Genomic DNA, 7500 nt, shown 5'->3' with positions numbered 1-7500 from the left:
ATATGATATTCCTGTTTTATTACTAATAGAGGGGTTATAAGTAGATCGACTCTAATGGATAAAAGTTTAAAGGTGTAAATACGGCAAAGTTATGTGTTAATGGTTAACAACCACACATCATGGGGAGCATATTGTCACTGAAGATTGGTAAACTTTTTTTTTCCTATATAATTTATGACCCTTGTCACTTGACATACATTTGCTGTGCGATAAAATATTTTGCAGATATAAAGGTGCTCAAAGAATCTTGATGTCATAAAAAAAAAAAAAAAAAGATGCGAAAACGGGAGTTTACATTTTGTCGAAAGAACTGGAGAATATGATATATATATATATATATATATATATATATATATATATATATATATATATATATATATATATATATGTATATATATATGTATATATATATATATATATATATATATATATATATATATATATATATATATATATATATATATATATTTGCGGTGCGATAAAATATCACGCAGACATATAAGTGCTCAAAGAATCATGTCCAAAAAATAAATAAATAAATGAATGAAAAAAAAAATGTGATGAATGTGATAAAAAAAAAAGTCTTGTAAATTCATACATTTCATCGATAAGAAGAAATAATCGAATGGATGAAATTTTATGTTTGGTTTATTGCTCTGATAATTCGAATTAATCTAACGATTTCCCCTCACAATTATACGTATGGTCTTTTAAGTACTTTAAATTAAAGATAATTAAAAAAACCCAGGTATTTAGTTTCCTCCTACATAATATGGTTTGACCTCCTGCGTTTCCTTACTCGACCTTTGACCTACGTATCATATTTATACATTTGCTTATTCATTAGTTACGCCCAGGGGCTCATACTTCATACTTCAGGTGCGGTTGTCTGAATAACTTTACTTATTGAGATGGACAGGTAAGAGGCACCATGACACTTTTAATACAATGGAATTCATTTATTGTAAACATTGTTAATCATTTATCAAAGGAATTATTATTATTTTATTTTATAAAAAGATGAATAATCGTTTGTTATTTGTCAGGTTTACTTATAAGTTACTGAGCATTTATTGAAATGTGATGATTTAAGTTTCAGAAGAATTTTAAATGATTCATCGAAGGAATTATTTTTATTATTTTTTTTTTATAAAAAGATGAATAATCGTTTGCCATTCACCATGTATACTTATGAATTACAGAGCATTTAATAAAAGGTGACGATTCAAGTTTCAGAGGATTCCGTGCCACAGTTATCCCGGATTTAGTTATGGTATCAGTTCAGTTTGAAGCTCATCTTTTTTTTTCTTTTCTTTTTTTTTACTTTCTCAACTCCTTCCATATTTTTAGTTTTTAGGTTTTTTTTCAATTTTTTTTTAGATATTACATAGTTCGCATTCGAAAATCCTGTCTAGTTTTCTTGCCGTAGATTTGGTTTCATTTACACATTAGTTTTTTTGTTTCCTTTCTGGGGCATTGCTTTCACATTTGTAGTTGTTTTCTCTCATTTTCTTCGTTTATTCAACAGAAGTACAGCTTTATTTTGGTCTTATCCCTCCATTTTTCGGACTTGTCGCACGAATCGAAGACTTTTATTGATTTTATTAGTCTTGTTAAGGAATACAGCAATCGTATTTCATCTTAACAGGAGAGACTCAAAGGGATTTCTTCTCATCAATGTCGTTTCCTTGAAGAAGACGACGCCAATTCTTACTCTTGTCTTAACTAAAATTTATTCTTAAAGGATTAAAACGATTACTTTAAACTGGTTGCTTAAACATTCTTTGCTTGTCTACGGGATAAATAAATCTGTGATTAGCAATGATCAAATGGAAGAGCTTTTTGCATTTATTAGCCTCTCTAGTTTAGGATTAAAAAGCAAGAACTTAATGCAAATTTCCCATTTGTCATTTTATAATTCAGCACGACCTCTCTCTCTCTCTCTCTCTCTCTCTCTCTCTCTCTCTCTCTCTCTCTCTCTCTCTCTCTCTCTCTCTCTCTCACACACACACACAACACACACAAACAGACACACAAACACACAAACACACACACATATACATATATATGTATATATATATATATATATATATATATATATATATATATATATACATATATACATATATATATATATATATATATATATATATATATATATATATATATATGCATATGTATATGCAATGTAAAAGTCACATCACAATCATTCTTGTAAGTTACTAACGTTAGAAAATATGCGATTCAAGTCTGTTCCAAATTTGTTCATTTTCCATCTAAAGCTTTTTTTTTTTTTTTTTCTCTATTTAAGTGGTTACTATAAAACATATTCATCCCTCACCCTTTCATTCTCCATTTATTCTTAAGTAATGAGTTTTCCTAAGTGTTTCCCCACATTTTACTGAAATTCAAGATATCTTTATTTTTACTCATATCGAAAGGAGCCAGAGGATTGACAAAAAAGGTGTTTTAATTTAATGGACTAACGAAGCTATTGGCTTCATTTATTCGTTGTAATTTTTTTTAATGTTTTTTTTTATATTAATTATTATGAATCGTTATGGTTGAATATCTTTCCATTTTGTAACAAAAATGAATATAAATATATGTGGACTATTGAAATGTCTTTTTTTTTTATACACACCAGAGTCGTTACCGCCCGCTAAATGTTTCCCCCCAAATTACCCGGTGAAAAGAGTGATATGGAATAAACGTAGTCTATCAGTATATGCTTCATTTAATTTTTTTAGTTGATTTTTTAAAATGTGTAATAGATAAGGCACAAGGATCAAAGTAACATTCACCTATGATTTCTTTTTTTTATAAACGTAGTCATTGTTATTATTATTATTATTATTATTATTATTATTATTATTATTATTATTATTATTATTACCTTTACTTTCTATGCTACAACCCTATTTGGAAAAGCAGGATTCTATAAGCACAATAGCTCCAACAGGGAAAAATAGCTCAGTGAGGAAAAGAAACAATTAAAAACTACAAGCGAAGTTTAAGAACAATAATAACATTAAAATAAAGCTGTCATGCATAAACTATAAAAAACTTGAAAATAACAATATTAAGAGAAAAAAAAATAGAATCGTGTGCCCGAGTGTACCCTCAAGCAAGAGAACTCTAACCTAAGATAGTGGGAGACCATGGGACAGCGGCTGTGGCACTACTCAAGACTATAGAACAATGGTTTGATTTTGGAGTGTCTTCCTAGAATAGCTACGTGCCATAGCTAAAGCCTCTTCTACCCTTATCAAGAGAAGAGTTGTCACTGAACAATTACTGTTCAGTAGTTAACATCTTTGGAGATGAATTATTTGGTAATTTCAGTGTTGTCAAGTGTATGAGGAAAGAGGGGAATGTGTAAAGAATAGGCGAGAATATTTGTGTATGTGTCGTCAAAGATGGAAGAGCCGTAGCCAGAGGGTGGGATCCAATGTAATACTGTCTGACCAGTCAAAGGACCCAATAACTCTGTAGAGGTAGTATATCAGCGGGTAGCTGGTGCCTTGGCCAACTTACAACCTACTCATTCGCTTAACTCTTCGACTCAGTGGAGAGATCGAGTTGTGGCTGCTTCCTATTATTATTAAAACGCGACCCTAATTGACTGCCTCCTGTGTTGTGTATTTCCCAGTACGTTCGTCTGTACCTGAGTGCCCAGTACTCCTCAGCCAGTCAGTATTTGGTTCTGCTATAATTACCAACTAACGAGAACTCTCGACTTACAGTAAGTTAGGGGGCGGGGTTGTTATCCTTTGGATAATCCAATATAATCAATTGGTTTAATTAATGATTTCTGTAATTCAACGCCGCAATGATTATGGGCATCTGTACAAGAAATAAAGGATTTAGCAGTGAATTATTATTATTATTATTATTATTATTATTATTAATCTTGGGTAGTAGACCATCTTTCAGGCAAGTTTTATTAAAAATAATGGCTGCCTCAGCTGCATTGATCTTGTACTCTGTCTTCTCAATCGCCCATTATTATTATTATTATTATTATTATTATTATTATTATTACCTAATTGAGGAAATTGATATAAGAAAAATCTCTATACAGTATAGCAGAATTCCTGCGTTATAAGTTGAATATATAGAAGACGATAATTAAACGTCAATCGAGAACAGAATAGATTCTCATTTTGCTCTGTTGTACTAAAAATGAAAATTATTTCTGGGATTTTTCTCCTATAGCAGTCGATTTTTTCCTTTTATAATTCTGATCTGGACTTTCTTTGTTATCCACAATGCAGCGAGAAATGGCCGATAGGGTCGGGCAACTGGTTTTAAAGAGACTCCCACACTGGTGCAGCATATCCACAGATCATCTGCAAGCCTTCTTTCTCCATCCCTACTCCACCTCTTTTCTGTCTCTCGTTCTCTTTCTATTTCTATGTGAATTAGTGTATTTCCGATGTTGCACACAAAATTATTCTATCTTGTTCCACACCACCAATGAGGTAAAATAGAAGCTGTGTATGCTATATAAAGGTTTTCCTCATCCTAAACATGACATATGAGCAGGGTTCTTCCCACGTCTGATACAGATGTTGCCGTTTTTCGCGCGCGCGCGCGCACACACACACACACACACCAGTAATGAAGAATAGAAATAGTTATGGAAGAAACTTTAGATAGAAGAGGGGAAGCTGATTTTAACGACTTGGAATGAGATCCTATAGCCATAAGGAAGTGTTATCTCAGGGAACCAGTGTCCTTTGGGTAAAGGAATGGTAGAATGTTAGGGTAATATGTAATGAATTGAGAAAAGGGAAGGTATCCTACAAGCTAGTGTAGTGTGTGGTCGGTTGGTGTGTTTTTAAGTGAAGGATGTCTGAGTGAACGAAGTGTTAAGAGAGTGAGTGGTGAAGGTAACAAACCTAGGCTGATGTGAATTGGTAAAATATGAAAGAAAGAGAAATAGAATCCAAGACAAAATGGTAAAGTAAGCTATTTCGGTCGTCAGTTGGATTTGCCTGAAGAATGAGAGGGATGAAAGAGGTGGATGATGGGGAGGTGAAAGGCATAATGATGAGTAAAGATCATTGGAATATTATTAATTATTACACATTAATATGAATATATTGTAAAGGAATATGTTTTATTGAGTATAAAATTGCAGAAAAGTTTGGAAATTGATATTTGCATAAAAAATGTGTACACTAGACAACAGATGGCAGTACCGCTTGGCGTAGTCAGTAGTCGCCAAGGATAATGTACCGAAATATTATGTTTAGTACTTGGATGTCTAGCGTGAGTGAGTATATAAAGCCCCACAACGGTGATTTTCGGCGGAGTCGCAACAAACAAGTGATAAAAAGTGTATCAAGTTTTTAAGGAATATATGGTAATGTATTGTTTATCCATTTGGACGTTTTCTTGTGTGATGTAACGTTGGTTGCCACTAACTGTTTGATGTTACTACAGTGTATTATATGTTGTGATTATGTAAAGCTTTGCGACTTGGGTATTATACGGTAAACTGCAGAAATTAGTGATTAGTAGTTTTGATGAAGTGCTATTGTGTAATGCGTTTGTAATTGGTTTAATGTTCTGTTTGTGACTTTAATTTCTTTACTAATTGTTATTAAAGTACATTTTAAGTTATTATGGGTTATCACTGTTTCCTGATATATTCTGCTCGTAAATCCTTAGTATAAGAGATTTTGTTTTCTTATGTTACAATATGGATTGCAAGTGTTGGAAGGGATAAGCAGAGAGAATTGGTGATAAATCGAAGGAGAATAACAGAGTAAGGGAGAGTGGTTGAAGGATGAGTTGGTGATCTGTGGAGACATGGCACCAGTGGCAGAATTCCTATAAAACCAGTTGACTTCCCCCTATCTGACATTTCTCGCTGCGTTGAGTATAATTAGTGACTGTTTAATCTCATTCCATACGACATATTTGCTTATTTTTAAAAGGTGTATCTAATTTATATCCAATCATTTTTTAAGAGAAGAGTTCTATAGCCTTTCTTCCTTTAAAGGCGAGTCTCATAGCCCTCCTTGTATAATTTTGAAAAGACTGAAGAAGGAGAGAGATAAAAAACAAATGAATAGATAATGGAAATAATTCATTAATCGATGTAAAATCCTCAGGTGTAAGACAACCTGCCAATGTAACTGCAGTTGAATAAATTAGAATATATATGCTGTCTATTTTACTTTTTATTTTGGACAAATGAGAACGTGGCGCGTTTAGAAACATAAGAACTGCTTTTTTAGTTAAACAAAATTTGAAGTAAATTCTTTGCAACATTTTTCTTAGAACGCTGTTGCTTGATCCATCGCCTTTTTAGAGAATAGAATAACCTAATTAGTTTACTACCGCAATAAATTGCTAAATGAAAAAAAAGTTGTAAGAAAATTCTGTCGGGTGTAGATTTATTATAAAAAAAACTATGGAAATACGTACGAAACTTTTAGGATGTCGAAATTTGTTGGTCTTTAAGAAAGGGCAGTGAAGAGATAAGCACACCACTTTTCTGTATTTATATATTTTATATAATTCGTTTTGGCTTTTTGGATAGCAAAACTGTATGGTGTCAGAACTCCTTTATTTCTATCAAAAGAAGATAATTATAAATACGAGAATCGTTTCAAGTATTAACATATAATCTCTGGTTTGAAAGTTGATATAGTTATTTTACTATTTTTTAAAAAGTTTTTAAAGGCCCCTCATGAAAGAGCGCAGATTTAACGGTAGCCTCCACTTGTGTTTCTGGTTTGTACCAAAAAAGGTTTATTATATGCTTAAATTGTATTAATTTTCAGTTGGCGCTTAAACTCTCTGAGCAACAACTCTTAGCTGAGTACAGTAATTCCAAGTCATATCTGATCTGTTATCCATCCGAAGATGATTGGCGTCAGTCTTCTCCAAATAAGCACGCCTTCAACCATCCTTTAAAAAGTGTCTGCGCACACACAGACACACACTTACATATATATTTATATATGCATACATACATATATATATATATATATATATATATATATATATATATATATATATATATATATATATATATATATATATCACCTTCGTCATCTCCTCGTACGCCTATTAACGAAAAGTGCCTCGGTATATATATATATATATATTGGGGGTTTATGTGTATACAGTATATATGTATACAAATATACATTATATATTGTGGGTTTATGTATATATATATATATATATATATATATATATATATATATATATATATATATGTGTGTGTGTGTGTGTCTGTGTGTGTTTGTGTGTGTGGGTGGGTGGGTGTGTGTAATTTATATTACTACCATTGAGAAAGAGAAAAATCACATGGTGAAGCATAAAGGAGTTATATATAAGGTTCAGTACAATCTATTCACACTAGTTTTCTTGAAAATGTCTGCAAATATCATTAAGGAGATTTGCAACGGCAATTACGTGTATTACTAATATGGGATAAATCAATTTTATGAGCATATTAGAGATTTTTATCAACAC

The sequence above is a fragment of the Palaemon carinicauda genome, chromosome 28 (genome assembly GCF_036898095.1).
Source record: "Palaemon carinicauda isolate YSFRI2023 chromosome 28, ASM3689809v2, whole genome shotgun sequence".
Taxonomy (NCBI): domain Eukaryota; kingdom Metazoa; phylum Arthropoda; class Malacostraca; order Decapoda; family Palaemonidae; genus Palaemon; species Palaemon carinicauda.
Note: the sequence above shows the minus strand (reverse complement) of the source record.